Here is a 23,470-nt window from a genome sequence, read left to right on the forward strand (position 1 = left end):
GTTACAGAGCAGTAGTTTATGGAATCCTGACTCAGGTGGGCAAACATGGTCTCAAAATATTCACATGGCAGATTTTAGATTTTTGACAGCCAAAATGATATCCTTTTGTGGGCCCTGACCTGTTTCCATCTAGGAAATAAACCATTCTTATGAGGTGTCTCCATCTGTATGAGAAGCAGTATTGTTTATTCCCTACACAAACAGAGAAAAAGTAGCTAGAAGCAACTTATAGTTTTATTGGTGCTACTGGTCATTTAATAAAATATTTTAAAAAATAAGTCACAAATGTTCAGACTGTTCATGCTGCAATTTTGTGTTTTTGTAATGTGTGTTTTTTTTATCCTCATGTCACAGTGTGATAAATACTGGGCAAAAAAAAAAACTAGCATATTCAAAAAAAATGTTATGCTATATAGTTTTCCCTAAACTGAATATTTGTGGTGTTTGATGCAAAAAAATAAAGGACACACTGACATTGACATAATGACACTATTGACATATGACAATTCATATGGGCACGAATTACACACACCGTTTAGTAGTGAAGTGTACACATAACCAACTATAAACATAATTTTGAGGTATAATAGTCCATATACAGAGTCTATGCCTTGATGTCTACAGGTCCAGGTGGCATTCCTCCTGCTAGTGGAGGGTATTCCTGGGAGTCCCCAAAGCCACCCAAATAGTCTGATCCTCCTGTGGTACTTAACTCCCATGGGGAACTTCAAAAAGGAAGGCCTTACAACAGGGGAGGGGAACCTTTTTTCTGCCAAGGGCCATTTGGATTTTTGTAACATCATTCGGGGGTCGTACAAAATGATCAACTTAAAAATTAGCCTGTTATATTTGACCACAGCGTGCCCCCTTTCAATGCAGATTGACCACAACGTGCCCCCTTTCAATGCAGATTGACCACAACGTGCCCCCTTTCAACGCAGAGTGACCACAGCGTGCCCCCTTTCAATGCAGAGAGACCACAGCGTGCCCCTTTCAATGCAGAGAGACCACAGCGTGCCCCCTTTCAATGCAGACTGACCACAGCGTGCCCCCTTTCAATGCAGACTGACCACAGCGTGTCCCCTTACAATGCAGACTGCCCACAGCGTGCCCCCTTTCAATGCAGACTGACCACAGCGTGCCCCCTTACAATGCAGACTGCGTGTGTACGAGGCATTACTCTTGGCCACCCTAAGGACATTCGGCTGGATAGTAAATCTACAGAAAAGCCAGCTGGAACCTACGCGAAATATGGTCTATCTAGGAGCCCAATTCAATACCCAAGAGGCCACAGTCTCTTTACCTTTACAAAAAGGTAAGATAAGGGAAAAGATACAGCAGGCCCTAGCAACATCAGTGATGTCAGCAGCCCAATGTATGAGCCTATTAGGGACCATGGCGTCCTGTATCCCGATGCTTCCATGGGCACATTGGAGACTCAGCATCTTCCAGCTGGGCTTCCTAGCGCAGTGGAGAAAACTGCGGCTAGCCCAACCCATCAGGGTCAGCTTTAAAATGAGTAAAAGTCTTTGGTGGTGGACACGCCAAGATACCCTATTGAGACACCGGCCGTTGGGTCCACAAGACTGGATCGCGGTCACTAAGGACGCAAGCGCAGCAGGGTGGGGAGCCACTTGCGAAACACACAAGACTCAGGGCAGATGGGAATTCCAGACAGAGGGTCTCGTCTCCAACATCCTGTAGCTTTGGGCAGCCTTTATGGCACTAACCACCCTACTACCCTACATACAGGGGTGTCCAGTCCTAATCCGCATGGACAATACGGCAGCAGTGGCATATATACAAAGGCAAAGAAGAACACAGTCGTTCTCTCCTAGCAGAGGTAGAACCAATAATGACATTGGCACAACAACACCTGGCAGATCGAAGGGCAATATATCTGCCAGGCAGACAAAACATAGAATCGGGCCTTCTCTCGAGGCAGTTCAGGAATCCCATCGAATGGGCTCTTCACCCGGAAGTGTTCGAGCAGATCGTCCTCCAGTGGGGGCTTCCACAAATAGATATCTTTGCTTCCTCGAACAACTACAAGGTAACCCCGCTTCCCCTCGCGCTACCTCTCCCAATGGCAGAGGGAACCGACGCCTTGACACATGTGTGGAGGGCACAACTGGCCTACGCCTTTGCTCCAATCTCACTAATACTGAAGTTTCTGAGGAGACTACTGGCAGAGAATCTGGTAGTCATTACGATACTTCCATACTGGCCACGCAGGCCATGGTTTTCTCTGGCATTGGATCTGAGCATGTGTCCTCCGATCATGCTGCCAGAAGCCCCGCTTCTCCTAGTGCAAGGAGACATCCTACACCCGAATCCATCTCGGCTGGCCCTAGCGGCCTGGAGGTTGAAAGGCAAGGGTTAAAAGACCTAGGATGTTCACCAGAGGTCATACGTACACTGCAAAGCTCCAGGAAGAGCTCCACGAACACCATATACACCAGGATATGGGAGAAGTTTGGAAGCTTTGCGACCAACCGGCAGTTCGAACCAAGTAACCCCAATTTTTCGCAGATCCTTTTTCTACAGACGGGGCTAGATCTAGGGTTAAGTCTAAGCTCTCTGAAGGTTCAAGTTTCGGCCATCTCTGCCTTTACACAGAAAAAATGGTCAGCAAATCCGCTAGTGGAACGGTTTGAGAGCAGTTCTTAGGCTTCGCCCTCCGAAGAGAAATAGGTTTCCCCAATGGGACCTGGTGATAGTCCTAAATTTCCTGACACAACCCCGTTTGCTCCAACGCAGGACTGTTCATTAGGGAATATCACCCTAAAAACTGCCTTCCTAATTGCCATAACTTCAGGCAGGAGAGTGTCAGAGCTTCAGGCCCTGGGTGCTACTGTCCCGTATACATTTTTATATACATTTTTTCCCGGATAGAGTGGTATTAAGACCACTGGATCACTTTGTGCCTAAAGTGGCTTTGATATTTCATCTCAATAGTGAATGGGTTCTTCCGGGATTTCCAGAGGAGTCAGAGGCCAACCTCCAGGAACTGGACATCCCCAGGATCCTAAAGGCCTATCTACAGGCAACAGCCACCTTCAGACAATCTGAGAGGCTTTTCATCATTCCTTCCAGAAAAATGAAGGGGAAAGATGCCTCATCCAGAACAATATCAGCATGAATAGTCAAAACCATTCAAAATGCATATAGAGCAGTTGGGAAGGAACCTCCCGAGGTGTTAAGGGCTCATTCGACCAGAGCAGTGTCATCATCCTGGGCAGCACGTGTAGGGGTGTCTCTGGAGACGGTGTGCAGAGCAGCTAGCTGGTCTTCCCGCCATACATTTCTGAAACATTACAGCATGGATCCAGCAGCTCTCACTACGGTGGGGTTCGGGAGAAGAACTATTCAGGCATCTATGTCTACATGTTAAAGTAAAGACTGAGTTTGCAACACAAAACCCTCCCTCTCAGAAGCTCATTATTTATCATGTGTATGCTGCCATGTTGGTGTCAGGAAAATGGAAAATTGTATCAAATACTTACCGTAATTTTCCTTTCCTGACGCCAATACATGGCAGCATACGGACCCTCCCTCTTGATCTTTATGCTTTTTACGAAGAATGGGGAGGTTGCTCTCAGTCACACTTTTATAGATTTAAACACGTCCTGTGGGTGGATATAGGGGCAGAGCTATATCATGTGTATGCTGCCATGTATTGGCGTCAGGAAAGGAAATTTACGGTAAGTATTTGATACAATTTTCCATTGCAGGACCTGTAGCAGAAGGTCAGGGGAAACAGGGCAACTATAGTCTTCCTTCTGTGATCTGTTCCCCCCTCAACTGCATTTATATGAGCACTAACTCCCCCCATTGCATTACTAAAGAGGTGTTCTCTAAAAGGGGCCTAGCACCCAATTATTCCTTTAATATACTATATTGGAAACCGAGCCACCAAGTGGCAAGAAAGCTTACGGAACCTGCCTACATTTTGCGCATTCATAGAATCTTTGCTACATTGCTAGGCATTTAACAGACTTCTGAAAGTGCTGGTATCTGCATTTCCAACCCTGTTTTTTATTTCCTCCTACCGGCTTTTGCATCACTACAGTGTTCTGTCACAGGGGCTTTCAGAACCACAATGTTTTACTGGGACAGGTTAGTATGCCCTCGATGATAGCACTGAAATTGTGCATTTGTGTTGTGGAAATTGCATATTTAATACAGTGGCTCACTAAATGATAAGGTCATACCTTTCTTTTAGTGGCTTTGAATGCAGTTTGGCCAAGCCTAACCTTCCCCCCCCCCCCCTTCAATGTCACTGTCCAAACAATGGATAAACAGCCCTTTTCTCCTCAGGACAAAGGGTGTTGGTTTGGGGGGATGATATATTCTAAATACTTCTGGCCAAAGCTGCAAGAAAGTCTTCAGTCTCAAACGAAACATCCATGAAGCGATGACTGATGACTTTTCTCTGTGCCATGTGCTTGAAAGCAAACGGGACTCCATGGCTGCAATCTTCTTTTAGTTAAGTATATTTGCTTTATCTTTATCTGTATCTGCTAGTCTTGTATTATGCTCCTAAATATTGTAATAGTTTTGTATGTACAGATTGTTTTTTGCATAGTAAAAGCACATTTATACACCACAAAGGTCTAAGTTTCCTTGGTTGTACCGCAAAGTAACCCTTGCTAGAAACACAAGCAAAACATTTGGGGGCTTGTCTGGGATTGCGCTATAAATTTAACTGAAACAGACCTGTTTTCTGTGGTGTGTTGTGTAGCTTGTGCTAGGTAAAAAAAAAAAAAATGCTGCGTAAGCTGTTTAGGAAAAGCAAGGCTGCAGAGGTTTCTGGTGTCCAGAAGGAAATGTGCAGTTTACCTATCTGGGCCAGAGACAATGAGTGGGAGTCTCTTGCTAAATAATTTGCAAAGTATGCTTCTCCTTTGAATAAGACTTGGGGTGATAAAATCTCAGATCATTTTGTAGATTTTAGCCTTAAGGGGTTGGATTTAAGTAAAGCAGAGAAGAGGACAGTTTCCACAGTGGGCTGGTATTTTCTTCATGCTCTCTATATAGAATCACAGAGAAGGGAGAAGGCAGAGGCAGAAGTTAAGTTATTGAAAGACCAGCTAGCAGTTGCTTCAGAGTGTGTGCGTTCAACTGCTAGTAGGGCTGATGATTTGCAAGAGCGGTGTGCAGCCCTCATGACCAAATCAATTAATGCCTTAAGGAAAAGAAAGGGATGTAAACCTGTTAGTAAAGCCAGGGTACGTGCCATTGTCACATCCCAAAACTGGGATTGTGAGGATGTCTCCTCCAATGATAGTGAGGATGAGGAGATAGAATTTGATGTTTCTGATGATGATCATCCAATGGGAAAGAAAAAGTGTGCCAGACCTCTCATTACTAAGCATAGGAAAAGGCAACATGATAGAGAGGATATGGCAGATGGGGAGGTGCATTGTCGCAACCCCAGAGATGTTGAATTTGAAGAAGTCAGGGAGTTTACACAAACTGAACTCCATGAGCTGGCAAAACAATACAAACAAAGGTCCGAGGAACCCCTATTGAGTTGGCTCTTACGTTTGTGGGATGAAGGGGCGGACAGTGTTGTTTTGTCAGGCAAGGAAGCAGTGGCTTTGGGAGTGTTAACCCATGATCCACAATTGCGTCAGGCCATGCGAAAAGCCAGAGAGTTTAGTGTGAATTTTTCACTCTTAGACCTCGTGAGAGATGGTATAGTCCGAGTATACGCTAATCCTAGTGACCTGGAAAATACCTACTCGTGGAGAACATTAGGAGAAGGTATTTCCAGGTTACGTGAGATGGGTTGTATAACCGGATTAAATACATTTCCAGAATGGATGGGTCCAGATGTGGAACCCTTCACGTCTGCTCTGCGCTCTAAGCTAATGAAGTCTGCACCATTTAATCTCAGGGCTCCTTTATTGTCTTTGCTGGGAGGCCTGGATTTAAACAGCAAAATTCATGAAGCAACAACCCTTTTAAGCCAGTTGGGGGAGCTAGAGGAGACTAAAACAAAACCGGTCAGGGCAGTAGATAAGGTCAGACAGGCAGAGAACAGGCTGAAAAGGACTTTTAAAGAGAAGAAAGGGAATGTGGAAGAGAAGACAGGAGGTGAAGAGAAAACCAGGCTAATTATCTCTAGGAAACAAATGTGGGTAGACTTATTAAAGGCAGGAGTACCTAAAAGTGAGATGGCATCTCTACTGCAGAAATTTTGAAGCAGTGGAAACATTTAGTGGGGAAAACTGTCAGGGTTAGAAACACTACTCCTAGTGAAGATAAGTGAAGCCTAGATTTAGAGACAACAGAACAGACCCCTCCTGTTAGTCCCAAACCCATTCCCAAAACTGAACATGAACCCAAACCCAAATCCCTTTATCCTGGGGAGGAGTTAGAGAGAATTAGAAAAGGGGATTGGGAGGTCCCTTATCCTTTTATGAAGGGAAGGTGGGTCTCCTGTAATAGCAATAAGAACAGTGACAGCAGGAGACCGACGCCCATATGCACCTGTCACTGTATGGTGGGGGAAGTCGTCTCCTCCTACACATGTCATGGCTTTAGTGGATACTGGAGCTGAAGTTACACTTTTGCAAGGAGATCCTTCCCATCACAAAGGAGGAGTGATTTATGTAGAAGGTTTGGGAGGGCAAACTACACCAGCAGTTAGGACACGGGTGAAATTGGCTATTGGCAAGGGACCAGGATTTTGGACAAATGTTTTGGTATCAGAGTTACCTGAAAATATTCTTGGGATGGATGTACTTCAAGGTCAGTCTATTCAGACTGAACAAGGTACATTCACATTCGGCTATCCTGATAAAACGTATCTGGTCAGGGCGGTGAAGGCTGTGGTCAGAGGTCATGCAAAATGGACCCCTGTCTTTATTCCTCCACCAGAGAAGCCAGTCTGTCTCAAGCAATACAGACTTCCTGGAGGCCACAAAGAAATTGGGGAGACTATTCATGAACTGTTAAGAGTAGGGATCCTTAGACCTGCTGTAAGTCCATTCTCATCTCCGGTGTTCCCAGTAAAGAAACCTGATGGGACATATAGAATGACTGTGGATTACAGAGGTCTAAACAAAGTGGCACCTCCATTAAAGTCAGCTGTACCGGATATGATCTCAATCATTGAGAAAATTGCTAAAGAGGCAGGAGAATATCATGCTGTGATAGACCTGGCTAATGCTTTCTTTTCGATTCCAATAGACCCAGAGTGTCAGAACCAGTTTTCCTTTGTGTGGAATGGCTGCCAGTACACTTTCACTGTCCTTCCTCAAGGATACCTTCATTCTCCAACGATTTGTCATGGACTGATTGCCCGAGATTTAAGCACCCTAAATCTGAAAGTCGCTGTGTTTCACTACATTGATGACATCATGATCTCTGGAACAAAGGAAGATGTAACTGAAGCACTGCACCTGCTGATACAGCACATGGAGAACAGAGGGTGAGCTATCAACAGAGAACGTCCAAGGACCTGCCACAGAGGTGAAATTCTTGGGAATGATGTGGACTGGGCCACAGAGGAAAATTCCAGAGACAGTTCTGCAAACTATCCAGGCATTGTTGCCACCTACTACCAAAAAGGAGGCGCAGAAGTTCATTGGGAGTTGTGGGATTCTGGAGATCATTCATCCCACATCTTGGACTGATTCTGAGGCCTATATACAATGTCACAAGAAAAAGGACTGAGTTCACATGGGGTTCAGAGCAGCGGACCGCATTCCTGGCTGCTAAAGAAGCCATTTTGCAGCATCAAGGATTGGGACCTGTGAGACGAGGAGTACCATTTCAGCTGGATGTAGTTGAGCAGGATGGTACAATATCTTGGAGTCTGTGGCAGCCAAATGAAAAGAAGGGACTGAGAGCAATACCCATTGGATTTTGGTCCAAACAATTTACAGGGGCACAGAAGAGATACACGCCCCTAGAGAAGTACCTGTTTGGGGCCTACACAGCACTTCAACACGTAGAGACCATTACAGGAAAGGACACAGTCACCATCCATACTGCATTGCCAATAGCAGGATGGGTAAGAGATGATGGACTGACCACTAGGGCAGCTGTAGCCCAGAACCAAACACTGATGAAATGGAAGTGGTACCTTCAAGAAAGAGGGGGTATTGCAGCTGGGAATGTCAGAGACATTTCAAAACAGTTGCCTGGGCTTGTCACTTTTACCAGCACCCATACAGAAGAAGAAATTCCTGTGCTGCAGTCATACCCCATTCACGAGGCTCCACCCTTTGAGTCTCTGTCAGATAAGATGGAGTCAGCATGGTTCACTGATGGTTCAGCCATAGTCACCTCGTCTGGTCGTAAATGGACAGCAGCAGCCTACAACCCGAGTACAGACACAGTCCTGCAGGCGACCGGAATTGGAGGGTCCAGTCAGTATGCAGAGTTGAAAGCTGTAGTGATGACTCTTCAGGAGGATTTTTCTTCCCATGTCACCATCTACACTGACAGCTGGGCGGTCTTTAAAGGACTGGTTGATTCATGGAAAGGTGGTGTGGGGAGGCAAGGAAGTCTGGGACTTCATCTGGAAGGAAGCTCACTCCCGCACCATAAAAGTGGGGCATGTTGATGCACATGTGCCCCTGGTCCCAGACTTTGAGAACTATAACAGAGTGGCAGATGAAATTGCCAAGGTGAATGCAGTTGTGCCAATTGATCCTGTCTTGATGAACTTGGCCAACTGGGTCTACAAGCAATCTGGACATTTGGGGCAGAAAGCCACATATGAATGGGCACAGCAAAGAGGATTGCCCATATCAATGGACATAAGGACTGTAATAGGCAACTGTACAGTGTGTGGAGAAGTGCGACAATGGCCATTGCAAAAGTACTTCACCGGGTCGATTAAGAGGGGAGAGAGGCCTGCAGAGATTTGGCAGACTGACTTCATCGGTCCCCTGCCCCGGGGAAACAATGGACTGAGGTATTGTTGCACTGCAGTGGACACCTATTCAGGACTTTTGTTTGTTCATCCTTGCAAACATGCAGATCAAGCCGCAACACTTCAACTGCTACAGAAAATTGTTGTTGCGTATGGCTTTCCCAAACAAGTCCAAAGTGATAATGGCTCACACTTCACCGGATCAACAGTACAGCAATGGGCCAAAGATTCTGGAATGTACTGGTTGTGCCACATCCCATACCATCCACAGGCAGCTGGTTTGATTGAAAGATACAATGGGCTATTGAAGGACCAGATAAGCAAACTTACACCCACACGTACACTAAGGGGGTGGGATCGAGTCCTCACACAGGCAGTCATGTTGTTAAATTCAATGCCACTAGCCAAAAGCACACCATATGAAAGGATGGTTGGGGCTGGGGTGCAGATTCCACAGCTAGAGTGCAGAGTTCAGTATTTACACAAGGTTCCTGAAAGAACAGGGTTTAACAGATACCAAGTTACTGCTTCCCATGACATAGAAACCAAGAGTGACGTATCTGAAGCTGAAGCCTATCTAGGAATGAGAGGGAATCTGGCAGGAAGGTTTGAAGTTATATTTGCATTTGCAGATGAGCTTCAGGACAGTGGCTGGGACTCTGATTGGTTAGTGGATACTTCCCAGCAAGAGTGGAAGGTGAGGCTCTATAATATCAAACCTTCCAAAATAAACAGCAGTGATCTTCTAGGAAATATCAGTATATTTCCTCTCCTGACTATTGATGTTCTTTGGGAGGGTCAGAAGTGGATACAGGCAGGTGGAAAAGTGTTGGTCAGAGATCCAGGCAAGAAGTCAGTTAGAGGAGAGATTGTAGCTGAAGGGCCGGGGTCTACTGTATATGTATTATTAGAAGGAACAGATAATCCGCTTTGTTTTCCACTCCACAGGCTGTCTCCGATTTGATCCATAGGAAGACCAGAGAAAGTGGTTACATGATGGACAGAATGATGGAAGACCGCAAGAGCTATGGAGAGCAAGGCCTTTTGATGTATTACAAGCCTGGACTTGTTTTCTAAAGAACGTTAGATTGGACTTTTCTAATGAACTTTTAGCCAAAGACTGAAATACCTTCATAGTTATAGGAGGGGGTTGTATTTTAGTTCCCCCATTGTGTTTTATTTAAGATAAACCAGGGGGTGGGAGAATTATTAGATGTCTTTATGTAAAGTTGGAGGCATCATGTCATTTGTGAGCCAAGGGGTGGAGTGTTGCGGAAATTGCATATTTAATACAGTGGCTCACTAAATGATAAGGTCATACCTTTCTTTTAGTGGCTTTGAATGCAGTTTGGCCAAGCCTAACCTTCCCCCCCCCCCCTTATAAAGTCACTGTCCAAACAATGGATAAACAGCCCTTTTCTCCTCAGGACAAAAGGGTGTTGGTTTGGGGGATGGTATATTCTAAATACTTCTGGCCAAAGCTGCAAGAAAGTCTTCAGTCTCAAACGAAACATCCATGAAGCGATGACTGCTGACTTTTCTCTGTGCCATGTGCTTGAAAGCAAACGGGACTCCATGGCTGCAATCTTCTTTTAGTTAAGTATATTTGCTTTATCTTTATCTGTATCTGCTAGTCTTGTATTATGCTCCTAAATATTGTAATAGTTTTGTATGTACAGATTGTTTTTTGCATAGTAAAAGCACATTTATACACCACAAAGGTCTAAGTTTCCTTGGTTTTACCGCAAAGTAACCCTTGCTAGAAACGCAAGCAAAACAATTTGGGACATCTATCATCTGATTACATTCTATCTATCAAGACTTCCTTGAACTGAGGATTCATCCCCCAGCCAGAGCGCCCATCTATCTCTCTCTTTTTCCCCTGGCTCCATAGACACACACGTGGCTTGGCTCCACCTCCCGCTTCCTTTTCACAGCATTTGATTGACAGCAACAGGAGCCTGAAGTCCTGTTTGAAGAGAGAGAGAGTGGAGAAAAGAGTTGCCTCCATGCACAGCGCTGGATCGATTGAGGAAGTATTTAGGGAGGTGGGGGGGGGGGGACAGAAACCTGTAAAACATTTTTTACCTTATTTCAGGGATAAATAAAGTTAATAAATGTTTTGGCTTTTGAACCGCTTTTAGATTTGCAAATAGGAAATTCAAACGTCCCAGGTTTTGTGGTTCTATGGGGATAGGGGGTAGGGGATAAAAATCTGTAAAAATACTGTGTGTTGTCAGCCCACAACAGGATTTAGGAGCTGAATGCGTTTTCTGGCACATCAACCAATATTTTTCTGTACAACAAGGTCTTTAACCACCTCCCGCCCACCGTCATTTATCTATCCTCTTATTCTGGGACAATTTCATATGACGTCGCCCAGTCTCAATGCGATCGTGCGCCTGCGGGGGCGCTGTGTCCCTGGGTTATTCTGCAACCTCGATCTCGGTAAAGAGCCAATGATGCAGCTCTTTACCCATGTGATTAGCTGTGCACAATAATAGCTGATTACATGTAAACAAGGAAGTGCCGTTTATCAGCTCTCCACGCCTCACACTGACAGAGCCAATCAGCATCATCTCCTCACAGGGAAGACCTGTACAGATAATCAGGGCACTAATTATTAGTGCAGCTCCAACAGTGCCCATCAGTGAGGCCATTCTGTGCCCATCATTGATGCAAGTCAGTGCTGCCTATCAGTGCCGCCTATCCGTACCAGCTATTATTGCCCATAAGTGCCACCTATCAGTGCTGCATATTAGTGCCTCATCAGTGCAGCCTCATCAGCACACATCAGTGAAGGAGAAACATTTCTGATTTACAAAACTTTTAGGCAGAAACTGACTTTTTTTTTTTCAAGCAGAAACTGACTTTTTTTTTTCAAAATTTTCATTCTTTTTATATTTTTTTATCAAAGAATAAAAACCCAGGGGTGAATATATACCACCTAAAGTAAGCTCTATTTGTGGGAAAAAAGTGATACATTCAATTTGGCACAGCGTTGCATGACCCCGAAATTGTCATTCAAAGTGCGACAGAGCTAAAAGCTAAAAATTGGCCTGGGCAGGAAGGGGGTAAAAGTGCCCTGTAGGCAAGTGATTAAAATAACACGTAAGGGACAGGTACATCAACTGCTCAATATGTTTTTTTATTTTGACATGCATGTTAAGCAATGCACTGCTTAGAATCAAATATTTACAAACGACTTTGGCCACAAGATGGCAACATAGAGATCATTTTCATATATATTGCAAGGCTATACACCTCACTTTCTTCAGCTGCAGGAGCAAAGAAGTTTAAATAAAACATAGATGCCAACATTTTAGAACTAGTGGCATATTGCTGCAGAGCCAGAGTTGCTCAGATTGTCACATGTAGGATGCAGAAAGGACTGTGCATCAGGGTAGCCAACCATCAATAAATTTACAGTTTGTAAAAATCAGTGAGCTTTACAACTGTTAATATCAGGGACTGATCATTTGTCAAGTGTGAACCAGGCAAAATACTTGTTATGGGTATTGTCAGTGTTTCCATATTGTGTTTTATATTGTAATTTTTCAGGTTGTCAGTAAAAAATGTGCTCCGCCAGTAAATTTTTAATGTTTTGTCAGTAAAAAAATGCCGCAGGAGGTTGGCAACACTGATTACTACATATGTACTAACAATGTTGTAATATCAATACTTTTAGTGTTGTTTTTTTTTTTTTTTAGTAATTAGGAAAACTACCCAGAATTGTCTGTTGTCCTTTTCTTACGGTATAGTTTCTTCCTGCAGTGTTTTGCAACCATTTTGAGCTAACTGCATTTACTCAAAGCAAGCAGCTTTCATGCAATTGCAAACTATGCTTTGGGAACTGACTTTTATTGACTTTCTAGAGTATAACAACACAAAGATTGTGACATGAAAATGGGTTGAGTCCCACAGTTTAGGGAATGATGTTGTAGGAGTAGTTTATATATAAAAAAAAAAAAAGAAAGAAAATGAAGCTGGTGAGATGGACAGAACGACCCCCTGTTTGGTTCATAGCAGAACTTGTGAACATTACAGAAGTTCAGAACTGAATAACGAACCCCATTGAAGTCTCTAGGGTCTGAACTGGAAAAATCAAGTGTCCATTTTGAAGGCTTATATGCAAGTAATGGGCATACAAGCATTATGAGGGTCCAGGTACTGCCCTGGAAGACATGTATCAATGAAAAAAAGTTTGTAAAAAACATAATTTTTAGATAAGCATTGATTTACTGATGCTTAAAATGAAACCATTAAAATGAGAAATAACAAAAATGAAAATGTCCTTCTATTATAGTGCCTGGGGGCGTCACCTTAATCTGCAATAAAAGGAGTAGATATAAAATTTATAGCTAATAGAAACCCACTCACCCAGGGCTAAAATAATATAATATAAACATCTCACTTGAATCTCTACAAGAGGGTGGCAGCTGCTATTAATAATGAAATATAAAAAGGTGTAACCTGAAACAATAATATATATATATATATATATATATATATATATATATATATATGACAAAATTACACTAGCAGCGCTGACAGATTATAAATATACGCGCAAAAACATATACATGAAAGAAAGTTCAAAATAAGTGAATCATGTGAAAATAGATGCAGTCCTTGGTGCAAATAATGATAGAAAGGTGCTGTCACAAATTCTATTGCACAATCTCCATGCAACAACTTCAGAGAGAAATTTTTATGGTGAATCAATCACGGCAATACACGCAATGTAAAGGTCGCCTCCACCTCACCAAGAAATCAAAATTCTCCAGAGTGTCAGCAATCCTCTCACCAACATATAAAGAGATCCAAGGCGCTCAATCTCAGCATTCACAGGGGTAACATGAAATCGTAATAGAGGACTCATAGCGTAATCTTGTAAGAATATACTTTGATTAATATCCTCCCCTAGTCCCCTCATAAAATGCACTCACATGTAACACAATTATTTGAAGCATATCCTCAAATGAGAAATAGTAGGTGAAAACCTGTATCCTGTAGTCGCTCTCGTTCGTATAAGCCTGCTGTCTGGTACCGGGACAGCAAGCTTCTGGGTGTGACGTCGGACGCCGGGTTACCTTGGTGACTGCGTGCTCACGCCCTTACGTGTTTCGTCATCACGGGCTTCTACGGAGGGCGTGGGCACGAGGCACGGTCACAATAATTTATCCTCCCGGTGCTCACTCCCAATCTACATACGTAGAAGACACGGAGGGAATATACTCCCGCCCCCCCAAGGAAAGTACATGAACAACTGCCCTTACTTCCACCAACACTGTGCGTCTCCTCCTCTCCATGCCAATTTAACCCTTCACCTGCCTGCACAGGATACTTGGCATTATGGAATGGTGGATCATACAAAATGTATCCGCATAATTATAAATCCCCCTGTTAGACCGAGAATGTTCTGGGATAACAGGACGGGTTTTTTTTGCTTGCCGAAATTGCAGGGCCTGTAAACAAGTCCACACTCATTTGAGGGGATTTTCTTCATTTTCTTCATCAGCAAATGGGCGTAACTTCGACATTAAGGATTTCATAACATGCAATACGACCCATGTGGTATATGGTCTTTAATGCCCTTGTGGGCTAATCTATATAGGCAGGACCAAAATAAACCTGGCTGTTAGAATTTCAAAGCATATTGCCAATATTAAAAAAGGGTTTAAAGACCATAATGTGTCCCAACATTTTAAACGATATCATACATTTTAAACGATATCATAATAAGGACCCATCATTTCTAAAATTTTGGGGCATTGAGAGAGTCAACCCAGTGTGGAGGGGTTCTAATAGGGTCAGAGAACTCTCCAAACGAGAAACTCATTGGATTTTCTTGACTAACTCTCTGTACCCCAATGGGTTAAATATAGATATGGATATTAATTGTTTTATAAGTAATTAATTTTATATATCCAGTTTTATATTCACCTTTTTAATATATATATATATATATATATACACACACACATCTTTTATATTTGTGCTGTGTCTAGTTAGTTTCAGATATTCATATTTATATATTTGTACTTTTACTCGACCATAAGCTGCCTTATATTTACATTTTTAACTGTTGGATCACAGATTGCCCGTTTGGTGGCCTGTGTGATTTTAATACATATTTTAATGTATGTTTTATGTGAGAGTTTCATGTTTACACAGGTTTGTGTTCTATGATTCTTCCGCCGTGTGTAGTGCATGGTTATTTAAGAATTGAGGCTATGGCCACTTGTAATTCTGCCACTACATACATTTGTAGTGTACATTGCAAAAGATGTGTCACTTCTATTGACTGTGCGGATGAACTTCGTATGATCCAACATTCTATAATCCCCCGTGGGAGGATAAATGATTGTGACCGTGCCGCGTGCCCACACCCTCCATAGAAGTCTGTGATGACGAAACGCGTAAAGGCGTGAGCACGCGGTCACCAAGGTAACCCAGCGTCCAAGGTCACAAACGGAAGCTTGCTGTTCCGGTACCAGACAGCAGGCTTATACAAACGGGGAGCGACTACAGGATACAGGTTTTCACCTACTATTTCTCATTTGATGATATGCTTCAAATAATTGTGTTACATGTGAGTGCTTTTTATGAGGGGATTAGGGGAGGACATTAATAAAAGTATATTCTTACAAGATTACGCTATGCGTCCTCTATTATGATTTCATGTTACCCCTGTGAATGCTGGGATTGAGCGCCTTGGATCTCTTTATATGTTGGTGAGAGGATTTCTGACACTCTGGAGAATTTTGATTTCTTGAATTGTGAGGAAGCTGTTACCCCTACAGACAGATATCTGCCAAAGGAGTATTCTAAGCGCTATACAAGCTACCTCTGGTAAGTGTCCACATCCACAGGGTGTGCACGTTGGTGAGGTGGAGGCGACCTTTACATCGCGTGTATTGCCATGATTGATTCACCATCAAAATTTCTCTCTGAAGTTGTTGCATGGAGATTGTGCAATAGAATTTGTGACAGCACCTTTCTATCACTATTTGCACCAAGGACTGCATCTATTTTCACATGATTCACTTATTTTGAACTTTCTTTCTTGTATACGTTTTTGCGCTTATATTTATAATCTGTCATCGTTGCTAGTGTAATTTTGTCATATATATATATATATATATATATATATATATATATATATTGTTTCAGGTTACACCTTCTTTTGAGAGGTCCCCTTAATCTGTCTGTAAAGTAGCACATCTGTACCATGTATAGAACCTGCTGCAGCAATAATGACATTGATAAAGCCCCCCCCCCCCAAAAAAAAATTCCCTGCAAACTTTCTTTAGTTTGTTCGTAACGGTTTGGGGAGCCAGCCTGTATAATGAGGCCACAGTTTAGTGCACTGGGAACAAGATCAGAATTTATACAAAAAAATATCTAATGTCTCTTTCGCAGACTTTGGATAGAAGTAACAGGTGTGGAAAAATTGGGCTTCGGGGGTTGATGATGCCTTCACACTGTAACCCTATAGAAGTACTCTTGATGAAAGCAAGAAACTGCCTTTGAACAGACAAGGACTCACTGCTCAAGGTGGTGTAATTGCCTGATGACTCACACAGGTGCATGCCCCGGCTCGCCTCCGTGAAAACTTGATAAAAGAAAAGGAATTGGCAGCACTCCAGGTTGAGTCAAAATCCAGATTTATTGACTGGACATGCAAATATGACAATCGTGACAAGGTAGACGCGTTTCACACACTGACTGTGTGCTTAATCATTACTCTTATGTCCAGTCCATAAATCTGGATTTTGACTCAACCTGGAGTGCTGCCAATTCCTTTTCTTTTATCAAGAAACTGCCTTGCTGTCATATTGAAATGATATGCACCTGTCAATCGGGGGGAAAATTTGGTCTTTGGGTGTCGGTGGTGCCTTCACCCTAACCCCTTAGAAGTATTCTTGATGAAAGCAAGAAATCGCCTTGCTGTCAAAAATTTAAATTATATGCACCTGTCAAACAGGAAGGGGGGGGGATTGGTCTTTGAGTGTCTGTGGTGCCTTCACACCTTAACCCTATAGAGGTGCTCTTAATGAAAGTAGGAATTTGCCTTGCTGTTCAATATGTAAATGATCTGCACCAAGTGTGGAAAAATTGGTCTTTGAGTGTTAATCCTGCCCATGAAACCTACATTAAAAAGTTTCTTCCAGATGAAATCAACACCCACAAAGCTAGGTGGCTAGACAGAGATTTGAAATCCAGAAAGCACTTAATTAGTGACATCAGCATCAGGGGCTTGATGGCTGCTGCTAATCCAGGTCTGATTCATTTTGATAAATGTCAGTCGGTCCCCATAGACCGTGGACAGATGCACTCGGTTACCTGTCACAAAACCTCCAGCAGCACTCAATGCCTGTTCACAAAGCACGTTGGATGCAGGGCAGTCCAGCAGCTCAATTGCATACTGGGCAAGTTCTGGCCAGTGGTCTATTCCCCCACCATAGGACGCAGACGCTGCCGATGGGATGGGGAAGCTGATAGCCCTGGGCACTGGGGACTAAAAAATTTTGAAATGCATCACTGAGGCGGTCCCCTTCTCCACCATTCCAACAGAAGGCTCAAAACTACCAACAGAAGCCTCAAAACTATGTTTTTCCACCAGACTGTAACCTTCCACAGTCGGGAAAGGCGGATTCATAAACTCCTCTTTAAGGTGTCTTCAAGAGATTTTATCTTCTGCTCTCTCTGATTTCCGAGACTTTTCCCTTGTAACGGTGATCAAGAAGGGTTGCCAGCCAATAGTGATTCTCCTTAATGCCACATATTCTCTGGTCTTTTCGCAGGCTTTGAAGAATGATGAAGCCCATGCACCACAGGTTTGCGGAGGCATGAGAAGCAGACTCCTCGGGGTCACTGAGCATTACAGTATCTGAAACTGCCTCCTCCCAGCCATGTACTACTCCCAAGGGCTCTGGGGATTGCAATCCATCGGTTAAGGGTTGACGTATATCTTGCTCTGCTTCAATGCCTCCAAAACTGCCATAATCCTCCTCCTCCCTCTCCTCTTGTGTGTTCTGTGACATGACAAGAATGGTGTCTGCATAAAGCGGGGCTTGAGAGGAGAGGAAGTCATCTGCGTCAAGGGCCATGCCCATATTGCCACGCAGAGTCTGCTCCAGCAAAAACACAACTGATGCATACATTGTCACCGCTCACCATCCTTGTTGCCTCCTCAAATGTTGACAGTACAGTGCATCCATCCTTTATCAGCAGACGTTGGCATGGGGAAAAAAAGCCAAGCTGGGCTGAGCCTGTTGTGTCATACTCACACAGGTATTTGTTGATGGCCCTCTGCTGCAAGTGCAGATCTTGCGGCTAACTGCCTTGCCCAACAATGTCACAACATTGCCTTCTGGGTGATGGTAAAGAGCTGGCATGGCTTTACGTGAAAAGAAATAGCAACTGCGAACCTGCCATTGTGGTACAGCACGTTCTGCAAATTCACGAAAGGGGGGAAAATCCACTTGTGGACACATATGCTGCTGGCCCCCTCACAGTGTCATAGGAACGTCTGCATCTCCCTGTTGGCCTCCCAGACATAATGGGGTGCTTAATAACAATGTGAGAGAAATGTGTATGTGGATGCACTTTAATCAATGGAAAGTGGTGTTTGAGGCACTTTAACTTGAGTATTCACTACACAGACATACTCCACTGACACACTACAATATACTGCCGTAAAACTGCACTGACGCACTGCAATATACTGCGTTAAACGTGAACTAATGCACTGCAATATACTGCATTAAACATGCACTAACGCACTGAAATATACTGTGTTAAACGTGCACCAATGTACTGCAATATACTGCGTTAAACATGCACCAAAGCACTGAAATATACTGTGCTTCAATATAATGTGATAAACGTGCACCCACGCACTGAAAAATACTGTGTTAATTGTACACCAACACACTGCAATATACTGTGTTAAATGTGCACCAATGCACTGCAATGTACTACATTAAACGTGCAAATACACACTGAAATATACTGCGTTAAATTTGCACTAATGCACTGCAATATACTGCGGTGAATGTGCACCTATGCACTGAAATATAGTGCGGTACATGTGCAACTAGGCAATGAAATATACTGTGGTAAACATGCACCTACGCGCTTAATTATACTGCATTAAATGTGCAATAATGTATGAAATATACTGCATTAAACATGCACTAAGGCACTGCAATATACTGCATTAAACATGAACCTACGCACTGCAATATACGGTGGTAAACGTGCAGTAACGCATTGAAATATACTGCAGGAAAAAACTGCCCTGACCAACTATACTGACACTAAAGTAAAAATGAACGGTCGCACTATCACTCACATCGCACTATCACTAGATTCACACTAAACTAATACTCTGCACTCACAATAGCCCACTATAGCACACTAACTTGCTAGTAGCACTGAACCGAGCCCTGTTCAAGTTCTCTCTACGCCAATATCACACTGCAAATAGCCGCTATGAGACAAACATTTTTATAGTGTGGGTTGGGACTAAGAGCAATGAGCCATGATTTGATAGAATTATCAGGACAGTGTCCAATCATGGCTCTGACAGTGCTATGTGCCCTGATTGAAATAAATAGGTTAGGTGTCCATTTGGTGTTTCATGGGCATCTTGAATATTCACCGTGCCACATCCTGGTATGTATACATAATTGCAAACTCAAGAAAAATAGACTTTGTAGGCACACCTATATATATATATATATATAATATATATATATATATATATATATATATATATATATATATATATATATATATAAAATTAACAATATTGATCCACGTGAACTATTTAAGGACTGGAAGGTTTTATCCCCTTAATGACAGATCATTTTTTGCAATTTGGCACTGCGCAACTTTAATTGGTGAATGTTGCCTATGACCCCAAGAACACCATCCCTACCGTCAAACAAGGAGGTGGAAACATTATGCTTTGGGGTGTTTTTCTGCTAAGGGGATAGGACAACTCCACCACATCAAAGGGACAATGGACGGGACTATGTTCTGTCAAATTTGGGTGAGAACCTCCTTCCCTCAGCCAGAGCATTGAAAATGGGTTCCTGGATGGGCATTCCAGCATGATAATGACTCAAAACACACACCCAAGGTAAAGGAGTGGCTCAGGAAGCAGCACAGTAAGGTCCTGGAGTGGCCTAGCCAGAGGGAGGGAAGGTTTGAGTTACCAAACGTCAGCCTCGAAACCTTAATGACTTGGAGAGGATCTGCAAAGAGGAGTGGGACAAAACCTGGTGGCCAACTGCCAGAAACGTCTGACCTCTGTGGTTGCCAACAAGGTTTTGCCACCAAGTACCAAGTCATATTTTGCGGAGGGGTCAAATACTTATTTCACTCATTAAAATGCAAATCAATTAATAACCTATGAAATGCGTTTTCTGGATATTTTTGTTGGATATTTTTGTTGGTATTCTATCTCTCACTGTTAAAATGAACCTACCATTAAAAATTAGATCGACCACTATTTTGTCAGTGGGCAAACGTACAAAATCAGCTTGGGGTGTCTACTTTCCGAAAAGGGGTCATTCGGGGGGGGGTTGTGCTATCTTGACATTTCAGGGCCTCCGAAACTGTGATAGGTAGGGTGGCAGTAAACTAAGAAATTTACGCCCTTTGAAATCCTGAAGGCAGTGATTGGTTTTTGGGGTCCTGTACGCTGCTAGACTGCCTAAAAGTCTCACACGTGGGGTATCTCCGCACTCAGGAGAAGCATCAGAATGTATTTTGGGGTTTAATTCCACATATACCTACGGCATGCGTGAGCAATTTATTATTGTGGCAAAACATAAAATAGTTTGTGCACTCAATATGCCTCTCAGTAAATAGCTCGGGGTGTCTACTTTCCAAAAAGGGGTAATTTGGAGGGTGTTTGAACTGTCCTGGCATTTTATGCCCAATATTAGAAGCTTATGCCACACATCACCCACTCTTCTAACCTCTTGAAGACCAAGCCTTTTCTGACACTTTTTGTTTACATGAAAAAATTACTTTAAACCCCCCAACATTATATATATATTTTTTAAAAGCAGAGGCCCTACAGAATAAAATGGTGGGTGTCGCAATGGTTTTTTTGTTGTCACAGTATTTGCACAGCAATTTTCCAAACGCAATTTTTTTGGAAAAAAAAACACTTTTTTGAAATTTATTGCACAAACACAATATATTGCCCAATTGTTTGGTAGTATATAAAAGCTGATCCTCTGCCGAGTACATAGATACCAGACAATACATGCTTTAAAATTGGGCACACCCATGCAGTGGTAACAACCTACATAATTTTTAAAAGCCTTTACAGGTTACCACTCTTGATTTACACAGGAGGTCTACTGTTAGAATTACTGCCCTCGATCTGATGTTCACGGTGATATCTCACGTGCAGGGTGCAATTGCTGTTTACATATGACACAACACAGATGCTTGAGTTTGCCTTTGCGTGCAAACACAGGGGGACAGGGGTGCTTTCTTTTTTTTTTTTTACTATTTATTTTTCTTTTTAAATTTTATTTTTACTGTCCTTTTCATCTTTTATCACAGGGAATGTAAATATCCCCTATAATAGAAATAAGTAGTGACTAGAGTTGAGCGAACACCTGGATGTCCGGGTTCGGCCGAACTTGAAAAAAAAGTCCGGGTTCGTGACCCGGACTTAACCCGAACTTGACCCCGATCCTGAACCCCATTGAAGTCAATAGGGACCCGAACTTTTGAGCACTAAAACGGCTCTAAAACAAACATGGAAAGGGCTAGAGGACTGCAAATGGCAGCAAAATCTTCTTAAGAGCATGGCAAGTGCTCTGCAAACAAATGTGGATAGGGAAATAACTTAAAATAACATAAAATACATAAAAATAAAAAATAATAATCTTGAATGATGTAGGAGGAGGACGAGGCCCATATGGAGTAGGAGGTTGAGGTGGCGGTGGATATGGCGGTGTAGGTGGAAGCAGCAGCGGTGGAGGAGGAGGACGAGATAGCCAACACTGGTTTTGGTTTTTAATTACATTTTTTTTAAAAATAGGGTACACCCCAAAAGTTTAAGAAAGATCAAATACAACAATGGCTGGGTATGTCCGGTATACATGTCTATTCTGCACAAGGTACGGACAGGTCCTGTGGGATCCATGCCTGGTTCATTTTAATGAACGTGAGCTTGTCCACATTGGCTCTGGACAGGCGGCTGCGCTTGTCTGTGATAACGCCCCCAGCTGTGCTAAATACCCGTTCAGATAATTCACTGGCTGCAAGGCAGGCCAGCACCTCCAAGGCGTAAAGGGCAAGCTCCGGCCATGTACCCAACTTGGAGACCCTGAAGTTGAAGGGGGCAGACCTGTCATTCAGTACGTCTAGGAGTGTGCACGCATACTGCTCCACCATGTGGGTCGTGGTGCTGCTGGTGGAGCTCCTGTTGCAAGGAGAGGATGTGGTCAATCTGTGCCAGCTACACGCACAAGTGAAACACCTTTCTCAGCTGCGAGTAGGCGACTGAACCTGCAGCAGTATTTGGCAGGGCCTAATGCGCCTCTACAAATGTTGAGGCCAGGACAAGTACAGGCGATGGTAGATTGGGTTACTGACAGTGCCTCCAGTTCCTTCACATTGTCTCCCACCCAGTCTTCTGCTGAAAGGTCAGAGTTGGCACCTGCAGCCGATGTCCATCAATCTTTCACCTCACCCCCTTGCAAATCAGCCAAGCAGTCTGAGCCCCAAGTCATGCAGCAACCTCTTCTTCTTTTTGATGACTGTTATCATGGTTTCCCAGGGCCATCCACCTAGCCCTGCCCCAGAAGTGGAAGAGATTGAGTGCACCGAAGCCCAACCAATATGAGTACATGGGAGGACCATCGCAGCACGTCTCGGATGATGATGAAACACAGGTGCCAACTGCTGCGGAATTCTAAACTGTGGAGACCGATAAGGAGGGCAGAAGACTGAGTGGAAGATGATGTGGAGGACAATGAAGTCCTCGACCCCACATGGAATGAACGTCATGCAGGTGACCTGAGTAGCTTGGAGGAAGAGGCGGTGGTCGCACAGAGCCACCAGCACAGCAGAAGAGGGAGCAGGGTGCAAAAGCGGAGCGGTCGTGCCCTAGACACTACGCCTGCTACTGCCCAACGCAGCAAGGGACCGAGCACACCAAAGCCAGCTCAAAGGAATTCCCTAGCGTGGCAGTTCTTCAGACAATGTGATGATGACAGGACATGAGTGGTTTGCATGCTGTGCAATCAGAGCCTGAAGCGAGGCATAAACCTTCTCAACCTGAGCACAACCTGCATGACCAGGCATCTAAGGCAAAGCACGAGCTGCAGTGGAGTAGACACCTCAAAAACCAAGAAAGGTCTCTGGCTCCTCCTGCTTCCTCTTCTGCTGCTGCAGCCTCTTCATCCACCTCTGTAGTGATAGTGGCACCTGCCGCCCAGCAAACAGAGGATCTGCCAGCAACACCACCACCTGGGTCACCAACAACCATCTCCACAATGTCCTGTGGAAGCGTTAAGCTTTCTATCTCCCAAA

The sequence above is a fragment of the Pelophylax lessonae genome (assembly GCF_965119305.1).
Source record: "Pelophylax lessonae genome assembly, chromosome: 5".
Classification (NCBI taxonomy): domain Eukaryota; kingdom Metazoa; phylum Chordata; class Amphibia; order Anura; family Ranidae; genus Pelophylax; species Pelophylax lessonae.